Below are 17,766 nucleotides of genomic sequence, written 5' to 3' on the forward strand. Positions count from 1 at the left end.
CAGGCATTTGCTCTCACCATCAGCATCAAGAAAACGGTTGTATTAGGACAGAAGGTTCCACCAGATCCTTCAATTACCTTAAATTCAAACCAGCTAGAAGTAGTCCAAAAGTTCAGCTGTTGAGGTTGTACAGTGACCACCAGCCTCTCACTGGATGAAGAGCTAAATATTTGCATTGGAAATGCTGCCGCCACCTTTAGCAGACTAAGAAAAAGAGCATGGAACAACTCAAAGCTTACCATCAAGAACAAAAAGTTTGTACCAAGCTTGCACCCTCAGCACTCTGATGTATGGTGGGGAAACATGAACAACTTATGCTCATCAGGCGAAAAGGTTGAACAGTTTCCACCCACATTGGTTATGCTGCATTCTCAACACCAAATGCAAGATAACGTCACCAATGCAGAGGTTCTTCAAAGGGCAAATTTACCAAGTGCGACAGCCCTGCTCAAGCAAGATTACTACGCTGGCTGGGCCATCTGAGTAGGTTGGAAAACGGACGCATAACCAAGGACATGCTATACGGGGAGCTATCAGAGGGAACAAAGAACAACAGGACCTGCCAAGCTTCGCTATAAAGACACAAGCAAGCGAGATATGAAGGAATCTGGAATTGATCCTGACCAATGGGAAATCTTGGCAAGTGAACTCGTAACAAGTGGTGCCATCGTCTCCATCAGGGTATCATAATCAATTACAGGAGCTGGCTCCTACAGCTAGAAGAGAAAAGAGCCCATAGGAAGCAAGCAGTTCCCAACCAACACACATACATTTGCAATAACTGCCAAAGATCACACAAATCTCGGATTGGCCTATTCAGTCACATGAGACATTGCAAACCATCTACATCACAGGCTGCAATTCCCACCGTCTCTACCACATATAAAGTTTTTAGTCATTGTCACACTGTCTGAAATGGTTCACCCTCAGGTCAGACTGTCAAAAAGCAGGGAAGACACCCCAAACATGTTGTATGTTCTATAATTAGATTTCATCGACCCAGTAACAAATGTGAACTTCTGAAGTGCTATAACAGTCTTACCACGGAGTCACAGACAGTCCCCTTGGACACTACAGTCTATTTTGCTACCCAGGCAACCTGGACTTAGTGACAGTTAATTGCTATACACCAAAGATCACAAAATATTCAGGTTGCTTCCAGCCCCAAGAGACCAGCCACTTACCCCAGGTCAATTTGTACCTCAGATCTCACACCAAAGATAACATCTGTAGCCAACCCTATAGTTTACTCACTAAGGATTTTTTAACTAGGAAAAAGAAATGGGGGAGTTATTTTCAGGTTAAAGCAGGCAAATATATATACACAAACAAGTTACAGTCTATACAGTTCCAAAAGATGACAGAGTTCTAGCAATCTAGCACTGAATGTCTTTTAGGGTTAACCCAGGTTGACCTTGAGGATCTCTGCTTCTGTATCATAGCTCCATCTCTGTGAGAGTCCAAATAGCAAAGAGAAAGAGAGAGAGAGAGAGAGAGAGGGAGAGAGAGAGAGAGAGGAGAAATTTTCTTGCCCCCATCTTTATTTCCTTCTTCCAGAATTCAAGGTGATGGGATGAGCTCTTTTGCACATAGCCTCTTTATGGGTGTGCATGGTCAATTAGCAAGGTCTTTGTGTTGTCATGTCTCACAATAGCCCATTTACTTTTGATAGAACTTGTTGATGGTTAGGAGACAATCCCTCCTGCCTGAGTTGATCGATTTCAGAGGAAACATTTTTATAGTCATAAAGCAAAAACTTAAAAATTACCTTATAGCATGTGATAAAAATATTATAAATGAGATTAATGCACACAGCAACTTATAAGCATTTCATAAAGTCTAGACACTAAACACATGGTTACAATTCAATACTCATCTTAACCTTACTAACACACAAGTGAGCTGGACTGGTTTCCAGCAATGAATTTGTTAGTGCTTGGCTGAGGCCTAATGTCTCGGCAAGAGCTGGCATCTGGTTTACCAGCATCACAGTCATCATCTTTGTTTACCTAATCAACTGCAACTCAGAAAAACTATAGGACACTAATTTATGCAACAGGCTAACTTCAGCAGCAATTCATGTTTAATTTCTATCACTACCAATCCTAACATTGTTAAGAAGGCTATTAAATTAACAGATTCCTGTGACAGTGTTTCATTTTTCATTATAAAAGTAAGGCAAGCAGTAAAGACTGCAGAATTTTCATCAGCTAATGCTTGTAGTGAATCCATTAGAAAGCCATTGGTATCTAATTGTCTAATCACAGCAAAGGCCTAAGAGTGACATGGCTCTAATGGGATTAAAGTAGATTGTAGTGCACTACCTCCACTTTCTGATCCAGTCTGCAGATAGTAATGACCTTGCAGGTCATCTCAGTTAATTTAATTAGACTCCAAAGAAAAGAAGAAAAATCTACTTTGATTAAATGGGCAACAGAACATGCACTAGTTTATTTACACATTTAAAAGATAAAGGTGAAGTTTGGTGTACTTGAATAAATATACCATTAAGTATAAGGTATTGAGGCTATGTAACTCATTAAGTCCCTTTAACACAGAGGTGCTAGCAGATCTGAAGCTGGTTGTATACAGATGATGGAAACATGCCGTTGACAATTAACAGGACAAAAACTGATTGGAAAAAAAAAAACCCTAATTGCACTGGAAGGATCAAGTGAACAACCGCCTACCTCATTCTGAAGTGATGGAGCCACTGCTGTTCATCCCAGAACAATTTGATTCCATCATTCTATGGTCGAAGTCTGAACCCCATAAGCAACATTCCACCCAATGAATTTCATCATCTAGTACTATGTGAATATGCTACTCCATGGAGTACAGGTGTTCGATACCTCAATAAACTGCTGAACTTGCTCTCTCTAGATACTGATGGAACATTCACCATTTCCTTGCTGCAGCCACCAAAGATGCCTTGCCATTACTTTTCAAAACCTTTCATGCTGAACATGGAGAGATGAGCACATATGTGGTCCTCCATTTTGAGAAAAGGATTGAGAAATGGTGCCCGTTTTTAGGAACTTATTGGTGTTCCCCAGGAAACTACGCTAGTTTGTCCTCTTCTTCCACAACATTCCCGGGGTCCCAGATGACCTTTGAAATCTCTCACAAGCCACTACTTTAGGAGAGCTGTGTTGGGAACTATGGGATAGGAATCCACATGGCAGTATAGGACAGTGCAAGTGAGCACACAGAGTAAAACTGTACCCAAAACAAGCTGTGCACACACTGTACCATTGTAATTGTAATAGTGCACTTTCACTGGTTCAGTTACTCATGGATTAATTCCCTAATGTGGAGTAGTACTGTCATCTTTAGACTCTGATACGCACCTGTATCCTTGTAATAAAGAACTATAGTACTCTAAAGTAATTCTTCAAAATACCACCACTTACCATGGTGATACTGCAATTTGGGGGGCAATTACTGTAGAATACTGTAGCACTGGTTGTAAGGGGAGGAAAACAGGTGGTTTGGGTTGTAAACCTAGGTATGTCACTTCAGCTTCCTGAGCCTCATTCTCCCCAATTATTATTGGGATAATAACTTTCTACATTACAATGGTATTGTGAGGCTTAACTAAATATTTGTGCAAATTATTATTAAAGACACATAATAGCATATGTGGAAATAAATCTCGGGACCTCCGCCTGATATTCCCATGCTCTTCCCCTTAGGACATATATCACCCCTCTCCTACCATCTTCTTTTGCAAAATTCAGAAGTTCCAATGTTTCACTTAGTGGCTTTTTGGTTTTTTTCCCCTCAGTCAACCTAGTAATTAAAAAAATTCAAAACTAAGTGGAATGAGGTAATTTCAAAGTGTTGTAAGCTTGCTTCAAACTCACAAAAGTTTCAGGAACTCATTAAAAAAGGGGCAAAGTTTGGTGAAAAGTGATTTGTTTTGAATATTTCCCTCAGCTTTATCAAATAATATTAATAGCTAAACAGTGAAAGAGTTACTCTTTAATGTAAATGTACATTGGTGCACAGTTCGTGGAATCTTTAATTTACTGCACCAGCATCACTAGTCTATGTTGAGAGGAGAAGGGATATATAGTATTTTAGGAACAAAGAAGTGGAAGGCAAACAGTAGGACAGCGAGTGAGAGTATTGGTTGTGACAGGCTGTCTCAAACTGGGTATATCGCTCTTGCTATTGATAAGCCACTGCAGTACTCATTCCCTCATCTAAAGACAGTGGGACTCATTCTGATTTCACACTGGTGTAATTGACTTCAATGGATGTAAGAGAGACAAGGTGGGTGAGGTACTCCTAATTTAAATAGGAGTGTGAACTAAATTAAATTGAAGTCAAATGCTCCCACCTGCCTCAGTGGGTGGGGGAACTTGATGGGGCTGGCAGTGAAGGGGGACAGTCCCAGCAGTGAGTGAGGGGTCGCTTGCTGACCTCCCCTGCTGTGAGTCTCTGGCACCCATTGGCCAGCTGGGAGGGAGGGGTGCTGATTGGCCAGCATTTCCCAGCTTGCGGGTTTTAACCTGGAGTGGAGGCCATGTGGAGCCACTTTTGGCCCCAGTCCATTAGCCCCACCCTACCCACCCCTTAGTAGGAATAGGAACCCAGCCAACAGATGTTCTGGGTTTAGCCGATCTCCCATTTGGGGGTCAGGAAGGAATGTTTTCTACCATGGGCCAGTTGGCAGAGGACCAGGGAGTTTTTTGCCTTCCTTGAAGCACTTTCAAGCCACAGTAGGTTAAATACAGATGTGGATGGTACCTAACTGAGGTATTTGGGTTGAGTTGATAATTTGTTGCAGCTTGCAGCTGGTTTCCAATGGGGCTAAAAGGATAATATGAACATTTCCCAGAGATAAAAGACCTGGTATTTGGTGATGGGCCTTGGTCTCATGGGATAGGATGAGACCTTGCTGCCTTCATGGGCCAAGGTCAGACCTTGTGGCCCAAGGTCCGCACCCTTCTGCACCTTCTGTACCCCTCACAGGGAGCCGGTTGCTAGGACTCAGAGCAAACTGGCTCCTGAGGGTAGGCAGAGGAGCACTTACCCTGAGGCGTGGTTTATATGTAAGCCCCTTTGTTTTCAGTTTAAACCGATTTTTACCGAAAAATTCCTGGGTTTTACAAAAAGTATTATTCATTTTTTTTCTGATTTTTCACCCTACTTTTCTGTCATTCAAATATATAAAAATAACTTGTTTTATTAGGAAAATACAATACATTGCATGAGATATATGTATTATGATAATACATTAGTCTATGTGTATATGCAAAGCTGCCTGTAGTCTAGAAGATATACACAATAAATAAACAGGCACACACACAAGCTCTGAAGTGCGTGCACATCTGAACATACTGATGAATCTCACACCTACCACATACACATTTCAAGCTGTTAGCAGATAACGGTTTAAAGATTTGACACACTAAAATGGGAAGAAAACAAAAATCTGTATCAGAATACGTTTCAGAACATAAGGAAGTTTAAAAAGAACAAAAACAGGTGAAAAGGATGAAGTTGAGTGTATGTGCTGCAAATGGTGTGGCCCAAATATTAAATGTAAATATTTATAGGCTAATAGTTCTAAGCCTACAATGGTAAATTGTTTATTCAAATGAAAAGTTTTATTTGGGGATTAGAGATATATTGTTTTTTTTAAACTCAGAGGTGGCATTGTATTTTGAGTTCTGTTTTAGTTCTGCAGCAAATCACATTGATGAACATAATTTAAAGCATTAATCTACTGAATATTTTCCCCCGTCTTTCCATCCACCAAAATAAACCCTGATATTTACCCAGAAAAATTTACAGTTTTTTGCATTGATTTCACCTGTTTTTGTTGTTGTAGTAATAAAAACTGATACATTCCCAGGAAAAATTAAATAAAATAAAACTTGAAAATGAAGGGCTCTAGTTATATGGTAAGGAGGCCTGTAACCCCCTCACTGGAACAAATTAAATGCCAGTATAGAAGAGTATGGTTGGTGGGCAGATAGCACCTCTCACCTGTGCTAAAGTTAAATAAAAGTTTCAACCTGCCACTTAATTCCATGCATATCTGTCCTCATTTTGCTGCTGTATCCACATCAATGGGGCTAGGCCAATTTGTACCTGTGGATGATCTGGTTCTGAATTTTTTACCTTGGCTTTCATTTATTTCAACAACTTGGTGATAGTTGGAACTATGCTCCAGTTTGAAACACAAAAGATATCAACAATAGATACATCTGTGAATTTTTAGTCATCAAACTCTTGTATTTGGAAATCTGCACAAAAGATTCTATATCGTACTTCAGAGTAATTCATTGTACCTTTGAAAGTCCAAATACTGTCAATAGTGATATTATTGACTATATTCATGCTTTACATACAGAGAGAAGTGGTGTCCCATGCTTTCAGTCTGTCATCTCTATTCATTAATGACCTCATTATTTCTTTTCTGTTTTTTTAATGCACAAAAGCAATATTCTTAAGTATACTTATGCAATAATACAGTTGACTTTCCTGCCAATGGACGCAGGGAACATTTTCAATAATCTGTGTTCTTTTACTAAGCAAACAATAACACAAATGATATGTAAGGGTTTTTATCATTGTTAGGTCGCTGCTTCTGTTGAGCTGGAAAGTGATAGTGGCAAATTCTTGTAAAGAATTTGGCTGCCGCCCAAACACAAAAAACTTCCACTCCCTCCTCCCCACCCACCAACAATCTAATAGTGCATGGCTTTCCAAAGATATTGCTTTGCACAAAGGTAAAATATACCTAGAAGTTATTTCAGGTGAACACAGAAATCCAATACATGGTCTTTTTATCTCAAAGGAATTAACCAACTAGGGTGTCGCCTTTCTGTTCTTGTTTGGGTCTCTTTACCAAGCACAAGGAAGTGTTATGCAAGATAGTAAAGATTTCAAAAGATAAAACAGGACAACAAGCCTCTGCCTTTTCCCCAGTGACAGTGGAACATAGAATGGCCATTAGTAATCATTCTGTTCAAAATAGTATAGATGGCATAAAATCTGAGCAAAATCCCTTATCAGCAGGCTAGTATCTGGATTCACTGCCTTGGGAGTGGAGAGCCATATGGTATAGTGGAATGAGAAGACTCATGAAAACACTTGCATTAACATAAACAATTATAAAAGAAGCCTAATATTAACTTTATCCATTTGTATTTCAATGTGTAAAAACTGCATCTTGCCATTATTCTGGTGCATACATACTGAAATCAGTAATAATACTTACCAATTATCAATGATCACTACCTTTCAGCCTATCAGTCATAAAAAATATTAACATGAAGGACATGCACTTTCACCATCTATCCCACTCTCTTGCTCCCATCCCACTGTTCTCAAAACTGTGGTGAAAGTGTATGCCATGCAGCATTTTCTGAAGTCCAAAAGCTTCAGGCACCATTTTCCGGAGGTAGGAACTGAGTTTCCAAGTCATTGCCTCCTCACATTATTATTGCCATCAGTGTTACCATAGCACTTTGAGGTCCCATTCAAGATCAGGGCCTCTTTGCGTTAGATTGACCAAAGGAGGGGAGGGGCATCACAGGCAGAGAGGAGCAAAGATTCTTGCTCAAGGACACTGGCAGAGCCAAGATTAGAAGCCAGTTCATCTGGCTCCTGTCTTACCTACTGGGCCACTCTGCCAGCAGTTTTCTTATATAAAGTATCTGACTGTCAGTGTAAGTTGGTCCATGTGAAGGAAGAGACAGTCTCTCAGGTAGCCATGCTGTAGTCCGTTAAAGGCTTCATAGGTTAAAATGAACACTTTGCAAGGCAGCCTGAAACAAACTAAAACCAGAAAAGAGGTGTACTGTGCTCCCTGAATATTTACCACCAAGCAAGGGGGCTATCACATTTTGCACTAGCTAAAGTTTCCAAACGGTCTTCCAATATAACCCCAAGTAGAACAATCCCAAATTTCATGTTGACAAAGTCATAGATAGCCTTATATTATGGGAACAGGTTTTGTATATTAAAAAAACCTAAATACATACATAACCTAGTTTGATGATTCCAGCGGCCTTTTTGTCTTTATACTGTATTTAAAAATAATTAATTAATGAATTGCTTAAATAGGGGGCCAGTCAGCTTCAGCCAATGGTGCTGTCTTCTGTCTTAAAGACTTTGGTAAAGTTCCCGGAACCAGCCAGTTCACCAGGGACAGAAGTTTCAGTAGCACAAGCTGACACAAGCCCTTCCATCTGTAGCTTGTAAGAAGCTAACGTTGCCCTGAAAGTGGATGACACTGGCTGTCCACTGCCCAGGGTTTGTGGTCAGGGTAACTTGGACATGTTTTGTTTCATTCCCCCCTTCAGCAGAGCTTCTGGCAAGTGAAATTCACCCCTAATCAAAGGGCCACAAGATCTATGTGCCACTTAAGTCCTTGCAGCGACGGGGCGTGGTCTCCCTTCCTGACGGACGGGAGAGAACTTCAACTGCCCCCGGTGGGCAGAGCTGGGACTCCCGTGACCGCCACGCTGGAAGCAGAGGGGCGGAGCAGAGACCAGAAATATAAAAGGCAGGCCTTCTAGCTCAGTTGGAGGACAGCTGCCGGAGGAGCAGGACATCTCCCCCTCACTGCTGGAGCTTGGACCCAAAGGAGGCTGCTACAGCACCAGAGATCTGGAGGGACTGCCAGAGATGCCAGGCACCGGGAACACTGAGGAGCTGTTGGGGCTGCCACTAGCCATTTACCCCAATGAGACAAATGACAACCCCAGAACCCAGGTACACCCTGAATGGAAGTGTAGGAAGTAGCCCAGGAAAGCCGAATAGAGTTCGGCTGTGTTACTGACTGCAAACCGGCCAGCATGTTGCTGCCAGATTTCCCCATTGACCCAGTGGCAGACCACTCTACCACTGCTAGGGCCCTGAGCTGGGACAGTGGAGTCAGGTGGGCCTCTATTGGTCTGTCACCTGCCCGAGCTAGGATGCCACACAGTTTTGCTTTCTGTCCCGCCAGAGAGTTGATCCCCCTAGACTGCTGTGTTGCTCTGCCTGACTGCAGGCCAGAGCCATTAACTATTTGCTCCCCTGCCTTGATTGAGGGCCACGGGCATATAGACTCACTGCTGCTCTGCCTGGCTGCAGGCCAGAGCCATTACTGTTTGCTGTGCCACCTGGCTGAGGGCTGGGGCTCAAAGATCCAATTGCTGCCTGGCCTGGACTGCAGGCTTGGGCCTATTAACTGTCAGCTAATTTCCCCCTGAACTGAGTCGCTCCAGAAGCATTGTAGTGAGTGGGCATGGTCTCCCTCCCTGACGGACAGGGAGAGAACAGCGACTACCTTACAGTCCTCAAATGTAAAACATTAGCCTTGTGGAAAACCTTAAGGAGCAAGAGGAGAGGTGTAATTAATACATCCTCATACCATGTTGATCAACTCTAGACCAAAGTGTAAAACAGGGGTAGGCAACCTATGGCATGCGTGCCAAAGGCAGCACGTGAGCTGATTTTCAGTGGCACTCACACTGCCCAGGTCCTGGCCACTGGTCCGGGGGGCTCTGCATTTTAATTTAATTTTAAATGAAGCTTCTTAAACATTTTAAAAACCTTATTTACTTTACATACAACAATAGTTTAGTTATATATTATAGACTTATAGAAAGAGACTTCTAAAAATGTTAACATGTATTACTGGCACGCAAAACCTTAAATTAGAGTGCATAAATGAAGACTCGGCACACCACTTCTGAAAGGTTGCTGACCCCTGGTGTAAAATATGATCAAAAGAAAACTAAAGATTTTCCTTAAGGTTCCATGTAAAAAGAGTTTATAAAGGGTTAAAATGATTAATAGATGTTTTACTAAAATGGTTCATCAAAATCACAGATTCATATAGAGTCCAACAGTTCCATAGGTTGCTTATAACCATCTCTGATGTGCATATAGCCATCTATAAAACATACTACTCATGGCTGTAACATACATCTATCAATTATTTATTAGCTATGGAACCCTAATACAAAGTGTGACCTTCCTTGCTATATCTACATAATGAAATAACAAATGAGGTTTAGGATTAGCAAACAAGTGTTGATTTATTCAGAGTAAAACAAACAGCTCATTGACATTGTATTTGTAATACAATGAAGGAAGCTTCTGTGAAACTTAGTCAATTTATTTAAAAAATAATCTTTGAACTATTTTTCTTCATTGAAAAAATTAAAACAATGTTTTAATGTTTCATAAAAGGAAAGAGATCTAAAACAAAAACATGTAATCGCTGACAGGTCATTTCTGTGGAAATATTTTAAGCTGCTCAGGGGTGGAAGGTGTTTCAAGAAAATAATTATGATTTTCAAACTGAACTGACTAGTTTATATCTTGGGGCAAGAGAAAACAAATGAAAACTAAACATTCCTAACCCTGCTGCCAGCTGGATCCTTCAGTACTGCCTTTTTGGTTTTGATGCTTTCCCTCTCTCTTCTCCTGATGCTTCTAAGAACCAGCTCTCTCCTTCTTTCCTTGGTATTGATTTAACAAAGCATTGAGACATTCTATCCTGTGACACTGACTGGTGAGAGATGGTGCCAAAGTCACAGCAGGATGCGAGTTCCAGCACCTTTTGGTTGACTTGTAAATAGATTGTAATTAGAGGCAGACTCAGCTAAAGAAAAGCTGTGCTGAGTTATAGACTCAGAGGCTTTGTGATGGTAGTGGGTGTCACACGTGGGGCTTGGTCAGTCAGATCTAATGCTCGGACCAGGCGTCAGGAGTCAAGCCAAGGGTCAGAGCCAGAGACTAGGGGCAGGGATAGATTAACCTTTTGTTGGCCCCAGTGCCCAGACCATGGCCCTGCCCCCCCCCCCCCCACTCTGCCCTGGGGTCGCACCTGCTCTACCCATGCTCTGTCCCGATGCTCCACTCAGGCTCAGCCTCTTCCCACTCTAGGCCTTGCCTGCCGCTCACATGGTGGTGAGAGGGGCAGAAAGGAGTGACCCTGGTGTGGGCAGGGAAGAAGGGGCAGAGAGGAGCGAGCAGCGGGTGGAGGGGAGGGGATGGAGATGTGTTATAGGGCTTTCCCTTCACACTCTCCCCTGGTTCTTGTCATGCAGACAGAAACCAGAAGTCCAAAGTGCAGGCAATGCAATGTTTATTGGGGTTAGTTTCCAGCAAGCATGTCCATAGCTCCAGGGCCGGCTCTAGACACCAGCAAAACAAGCAGGTGCTTTGGGCAGCACATTTGCAGGGGGCGGCATTCGGGCCATCCTTTTTTTTTTTTTTTTTTTTAACTCACTTCCTCCCCTCTCACAACCCTGCAGAAGTGGAGCCATGGAGCAGCTGGGGATCCAGCATGGGAGTTGAGAACCCACAGGACCCTGGGAGCTGTAGTTCCTTGCCTAGCTCCCTGCCTATAGAGCCAGCCCTGGAGCAGGGAAAGAACTACATTTCCCAGCAATCCCTTGGCAGCTATCAACAGGAAAGGGAGGGGTAGGGAGTGAGGTAGCTGAGACCTCATGCTGCAGCTTGCTGTGAGTTGAAAGGAGTGGCCCTGTGAATGGGGAACAAGTGTGCTCAAGGAGTAGGCTTTGCCCCAGATATCCCCTTCAGAAGACTTCCCCAGACTGGATTAGGGATACTGGTGTGACCTCACCTTGCAGCCCCCAAAGAAGGAATTGGGTGGACTAAATGGACAGTGCCCCTCTCTATCTGAAGCCTAGCAAGGGAGGTATGTGGATCCCACTAGAATTTAAAATGAAAAGTAAGGGAGGGGAGGCTCTGCTAGAGGACTTGGGCAGCTTTAGATACAGTACCAGGCACTTAGGAGGATTTCCACTTCTGAGCCACGGAAGCAGAAATTGACTTTTCCTAGGGTTACCATATTTCAACAATCAAAAAAGAGGACGGTGGGAGCCCCGCCCTGGCCCCGCCCCTGCCCCTCCCACTTCCCGCCCCCTGACTGCCCCCTTCAGAACCCCCAACCCCCCCCCCGCTCCTTGTCCCCTGACTGCCCCCTCCTGGGACCTCTGCCCCTAACTGCCCCCCAGGACTCCACCCCTACCTAAGCCTCCCTGCTCCTTGTCCCCTGACTTCCCCCTCCTGAGACCCCCCATCCTAACTTCCCCCCTAGGACCCTACCCCCTACCTGTCCCCTGACTGCCCAAAACCTTATCCACACCCCCACCCCCTGACAAACCCCCAGGACTCCCACACCCCATCCAGACCCCCTCCCCAGAACTCCTGACCCATCTAAACCCCCCTGCTACCTGACCCCTGACTGCTCCGATCCCTCTCCCCACCCCTGCCCCCTGACAGCCCCCCCAGAACTCCCAACCCCCCTGCTCCTTGTCCCCTGACTGCCCCCTCCTGAGACCCCCCCATCCTAACTGCCCCCCTAGGACCCTACCCCCTACCTGTCCCCTGACTGCCCAGAACCTTATCCACACCCCCGCCCCCTGCTCCCTGTCTCTTGACTGCTCCCTCCAGAAACCCCCTGTCCCTTCTCCGACCCTCTAGCCCCCTTACCGTGCTGCTCAGAACAGTGTGTCGGGCTCCACGTGGAGACCGACACGCTGCCGCGCTCCCCCACGGAGCGCATAGCCCGGTTCCCGCCCTCACAGAGTGCTGCTGAGCGGCGCGCTGGGCAGCAGGGGAGGGGGAGCAGGGGGAGGAGCTCCAGACTTCTGGAGCCCTGATGCGAATGGCTAGCGATCTGCGAATGCAGGGAAGGGGAGGGGGAAGAGAGAGGAGGGGAGTGATCTGAAGCTGCAGGGGAGAGTAGGGGGGAAGCGGAGGAGGGGCTCTGGCTGCTGGAGCCCCATGCGAGTGGCTCGATCCGGATGGCTGCCCTATCAGCCGTGCCACGCTCTGAAGGGGGGGGAGAAATCCGGACATTTACAAATTCCCCCCGGACGCTATTTTTAAACTCAAAAAGCCGGACATGTCCGGGAGAATCCGAATGAATGGTAACCCTACTTTTCCTTTCCAGATTTAGCTAATATTCAGAAAGGGAATCTATCACCTGTCTTCCAGATTTGAACACCCTCAAAATTCAGGAGTGCTCAAGCTCAATTTGGGCAGCTGTTACTTCATTTCTCCCAAATCAAATATACTGATCCACTGTAAGTTGCTGTAGAAAAAGTGGGATAAAATTGAGCAAGAAATGCTTCCCGGTGGTTTTTAGGACTGGAATTGCTATTTTCAACAGCCATTGCTTTTTTTTTTTTTTTTAGTTTTATTTGTTTAAAAGGAAGACAGTGATATTGCATTGGCAAATTTATAGAAACAAAGAGTGGAACAAAATAATAATAAAGGCTCCTCAAGGTTTCCTCATTTATGTAGGACAGTCTTACAATATGCATCCAGATATCCTCCAATCACACAAGCTGAAAATTGTTCCACTTTACTGCAGTTCTGTGACCATATAGGAACCAAACCTGTCTGTGTTCTGTGCACATCCAAAATTCCTGCTGAATGACCCGCCCTGGGAGCGAGTTACCAGTGACCCAGGGCTGGGGCGGCAGGGGGGTGCGGGTGGGGGGAGAGCCCAGGGCTGGGGCGGCAGAGGGGTGGGGGAAGGGCACTAGTGGGGGGAAAAGGGGAGAGCCCAGTGCTGGGGCGGCAGGGGGTGTGGGTGGGTGGATGGGTGGGGGGGAGAACCCAAGGCTGGGGCAGCACGGAGGTGCGGGGGGGAGCCCAGGGCTGGGGCGGCAGGGGGTTGGGGGGAGGGCACTAGTGGGGGGGAAAGAGGGGAGCCCAGGGCTGGGGTGGAGGGCAGCCACAATTATTTTTGCTTGGGGCAGCAAAAAACCTAGAGCCGGCCCTGCATAGCTCTGATGCCGTAGAGCCTTGTTTCCCCATGTCCCCTTCTCCCTTCTCCTTAGCAGGCATACGTATACCTGAAATGCATGCCCACAGTCCCCCTCCCCCTTACAATTTATGGTCATGTTCCATTTTGGGGGGGACGTGAGTCTGGGGTCTTCATCCCACCTCTTTTGTATCCCCCAGGAGGGGTAAGGAGTGAGGTTGTACTACAGTCAGGAACAGACATTTCTTTGGTCTTTTAGTGTTTTATACCTTCCTCCCAATCTCCTCTTGCCCCTCCCGACTGGTTGCTTGACCTTGCCTTGAGATAGGAGTTGAAGTAGTCACACTCTAACTGTTCTTATCTGTTCCCATTATACTAACAAACCCATCTGGCTAGGCAGAAGCAACATGCACAGTGTCTTTGTCCTTTGTTTACACATATTAGTAAGGATCCCTTTGTTCACACATATTAGTTAAGGATACAAGTGTATCAAGAATCAAATGGGTAAACAAGACCTGAAATTCTATCTCAGGTGAAAATATAGGGCTGAATCCTACATTGTCATTAGCACTCCTAACAAGGGGATCAAGTGGTGGGCAGGGTCTTGGGAGGAATAGGCCAAGTGGGGGTGGGGCTTCATGGTGGAATCCAGGCAGAGTGGGGGGACAGAGTAACGGTCCAGGAACCGGGGCCTCTTCTGAGTGTGGCCCTGGAGCCACAGTGCTATTGGCACCATTGTAAACCTGGTACTGTCTAGGGGCAAGGGTCAGGAACAAGGCAGGAAAGACAACAACCAGGAGCATATCAGAAAAGCAGGAGCCAGGACAAATCAAGAAGGCAGGGTTCAGGAGTCAGGCCAGAAGGCAGGTTCTGATGTAGTAGCCAGCCAGGAATTCACCTAGTTTCTTGGACAACTTCCTGTGTCTCGTTCTCCCTTAAATAGCATACCTGGCCCAATCAGGGACTCAGGAATTCCTTCAATGAGGCTCCTGTGGACGGTACCTTTACTTCACCAATTACTAGCAGAGCAGTCTGGTGTTGTGGATGTGGCAATGGCCCACATGCCTGGGTTTAGGACACGAGAATCCTCACAGTTGGCTTGTGACACGTTGCTCAATGAGAGGGCTTTTTGAAAAAAGAAGAGGTGTTCTAGTGTTCATTCACCCTAAAAGGAGATGGAACATTCTCCCCAAAAAAGAAGACAAGGAGGGGAAAACTGTAAGATTGATAAGGAAAGCCTGGAAGAAACAAAGTTCTTTGTGACACACATAACAGTGAGTGTGAATAGAAAGGTTATTTCCTCTTGTAGTATTCAGATAATGTTAAGGGGCACTGCCGAGTTTTCATGTATCCAATATTAGATTCAGGGCACACTTAAAGGATTCTGTCTGGCTTTAGAAGTATTATCCATTCCAGCAACACTTCCTTGACTTAAAACGGGGAATAACAATTGAACTAGTAATAACTTAAGACTGGAATGAACTTTTCCATGGAACTGCCCTATGTTGTTTGTGACACAGGGGCCTGTGATTCCTCCATCCCAGAGAATACTCAGAAATAGTATCTTAGTGTTGGATTCTTACTTTTTTTCTCCCCCAACCACCTTTTCTTTGTAGAGGTGGAGGGAGCAGAGGGGACAGGGCAGGGAAGGGGGAGAAAAGATGAGTCTCGGAGATTGCCCCAGCATTTGCCATGTTTCTTCCCCTGCTCTCTATTCATTATTTCTCTGGTCCTTTTTCACTTTTTTGTTTTCAAATAACCTTCTTTTGGCTGTTCTCAGCACAAAGATATGTGTTCACTTTGGAATGAAGACTCAACACTGAAGGGTAGTCCAGTTATGCTAGTTCCTCTAGCAGAGACTATGCAAGGTAAGACTCTGGCTGTATATGTAGAGTCCTGTGTGGAGACATAATTTGTATCCGCATCCAATCTGTGATCTACAAACATGGTCCGTGGACATAAAGTGGATATCCACAGATTTGCGGGGCTCTATGTATATGGGCAGCTCTGGCTGGAGAATGGAAGGGTTGGAGACAGCCAAGCTATTTTCTTTAGGTTGGTTAAAACCAATGTTCAGTGGGAAAGATCCTCAGCTGGTGTTAAAATTTTATAGCTCTGTTCATATCAATGGAGCCTTGACAGTTTACACAGTCTGAGGATCCACCCCAATGCATTTTTTATTTATTTTTATTCATTCCCATTTACATACTCTACTCACATGTGAAGAAAACAATAACAACAACACACAATCATTTTTCTTCATGTTGTGGAGTTTCAATTTCAGAAAGCAAAATTCAATATCTTCCATTTAAAACCTGTACACGTATCTGCGTGGCTACCATGATCAATAGCCCCCACAAGACACCTTTCAAGATCCATGGGTCCTACCCAAGTCTGTTGCACCATGTGGCGTACCTCAGCCAATGCACTAAATGCCCCAATAACAACTATATGGGTGAAAAAAGCCAATCACTACGCTCTTGAATTAACTCATGTGGAAAAATGATAAAAAAACAAAAACACACTATCACCTGTGGGAGAACACCTTTTACAAAGCAATCACTCCAGAGCTCACATCTTAGTCCCCATCCTCAAAGGAAACCTGCATAACACCTTAAAAGATGAGACTAGGAGCTTAAATCCATAGTTTTGTTAGACACTAAAAATCATGGATTTATAAAGACACTGGATTTATGCTCTATTGCAACAATCTGTAACCCGCTAACTTTTTTTTTGTCCTATGACTGCAGAGATGTTAATTGGCCACTTCACCTTGAATGGTCCCTTAAAATGTGTGTTAACTACTTATGCTAAACAATCTGTTCCACTGTGCATTTAGCTGTGACACTCTGAGCATCTTGCCTGGACCTGAATAAGAGTTCTGTATAAGCTTGTTTCTTTCACCAACAGAAGTTGGTCTGCTAAATGATATTACCTCACCCACCTTGTCTCTCTAATAGTCCTGTAAGACTTAGAAATCTGCACTTTGGAATTTACCGTTCAGTGGATATTGTGGCAGTATCTCTCAAGAATCTACTTTCTATTGTTAGTTTATGGTTTGAGAAGACCATCCTTGATACCCAATCTCTCTGCTGCCATGTTCAAGGCCCTCTGAACTCTGTTCCTAGCCCTTTGTTTCACTTTTTTCCTTTTAATTTACCAATTATTCCGTGCCATCCTTCCTCATAATGGTCTCTGACATGGATGATAGAGTTCTATTTCAGACTATATCATTTACTGTGTTTGTTCCAGTAACACTTGGTCACAGCCTTTTCACATGTCACCATTGATCTAATGTTTATAGGAGTCCCAAATTCATGCTGAGCACTTTGAACACAGGAAATATCAGCCCTTTTAACTCTGGGCCTGTAAATTCTGGAACTAGGCCTTATTGAAGTATCCTCACCAGTATTTCAGCTTATCCTCAGTGTTGATGTTAAAATGCAGTACAGTGCCACCCCAAAGCTACGATGATACATTTTTGGTCATCTCTAGTGGCTGTCCAAAATCATATGTCAGTTTAAAAAAATTAAACGGGACTATAATACTGGTGTCACTATCATAGAATCATAGAATATTAGGGTTGGAAGAGACCTCAGGAGGTCATCTAGTCCAATCCCCTGCTTAAAGCAGGACCAACACGAACTAAATCACTACATACTATGATGTCCAAGGCTGTGTATGTGCTATTTCTGTCTGCTCCATTTTACCTATATAGTCACCACACTAGTTACCAATGTTTTACTCCAAACTTCGTAAATCCTTCAGGATACGTAGAGTAGTAATGGCACTATATAAAACCACATTCAGTTTGTTCTGCTTTTGCAGTGTGTTGCTCCATTGATATTCAAGAGCTTCAGTGGCACTCCAGCCTTCAGACTTTGGGGGAGTTTCAAATTTTATTTTCACCCTTTGTCCCATTAGTAACAACAACAACAAAAATCCACAAAGAAAATGCAGTCCTCAGATTTATGTCATTCAGATAAAAGAGGGGAAAGTGAAATGGT

This window comes from Emys orbicularis, chromosome 2 (genome assembly GCF_028017835.1).
Source record: "Emys orbicularis isolate rEmyOrb1 chromosome 2, rEmyOrb1.hap1, whole genome shotgun sequence".
NCBI classification, from domain to species: Eukaryota; Metazoa; Chordata; order Testudines; family Emydidae; genus Emys; species Emys orbicularis.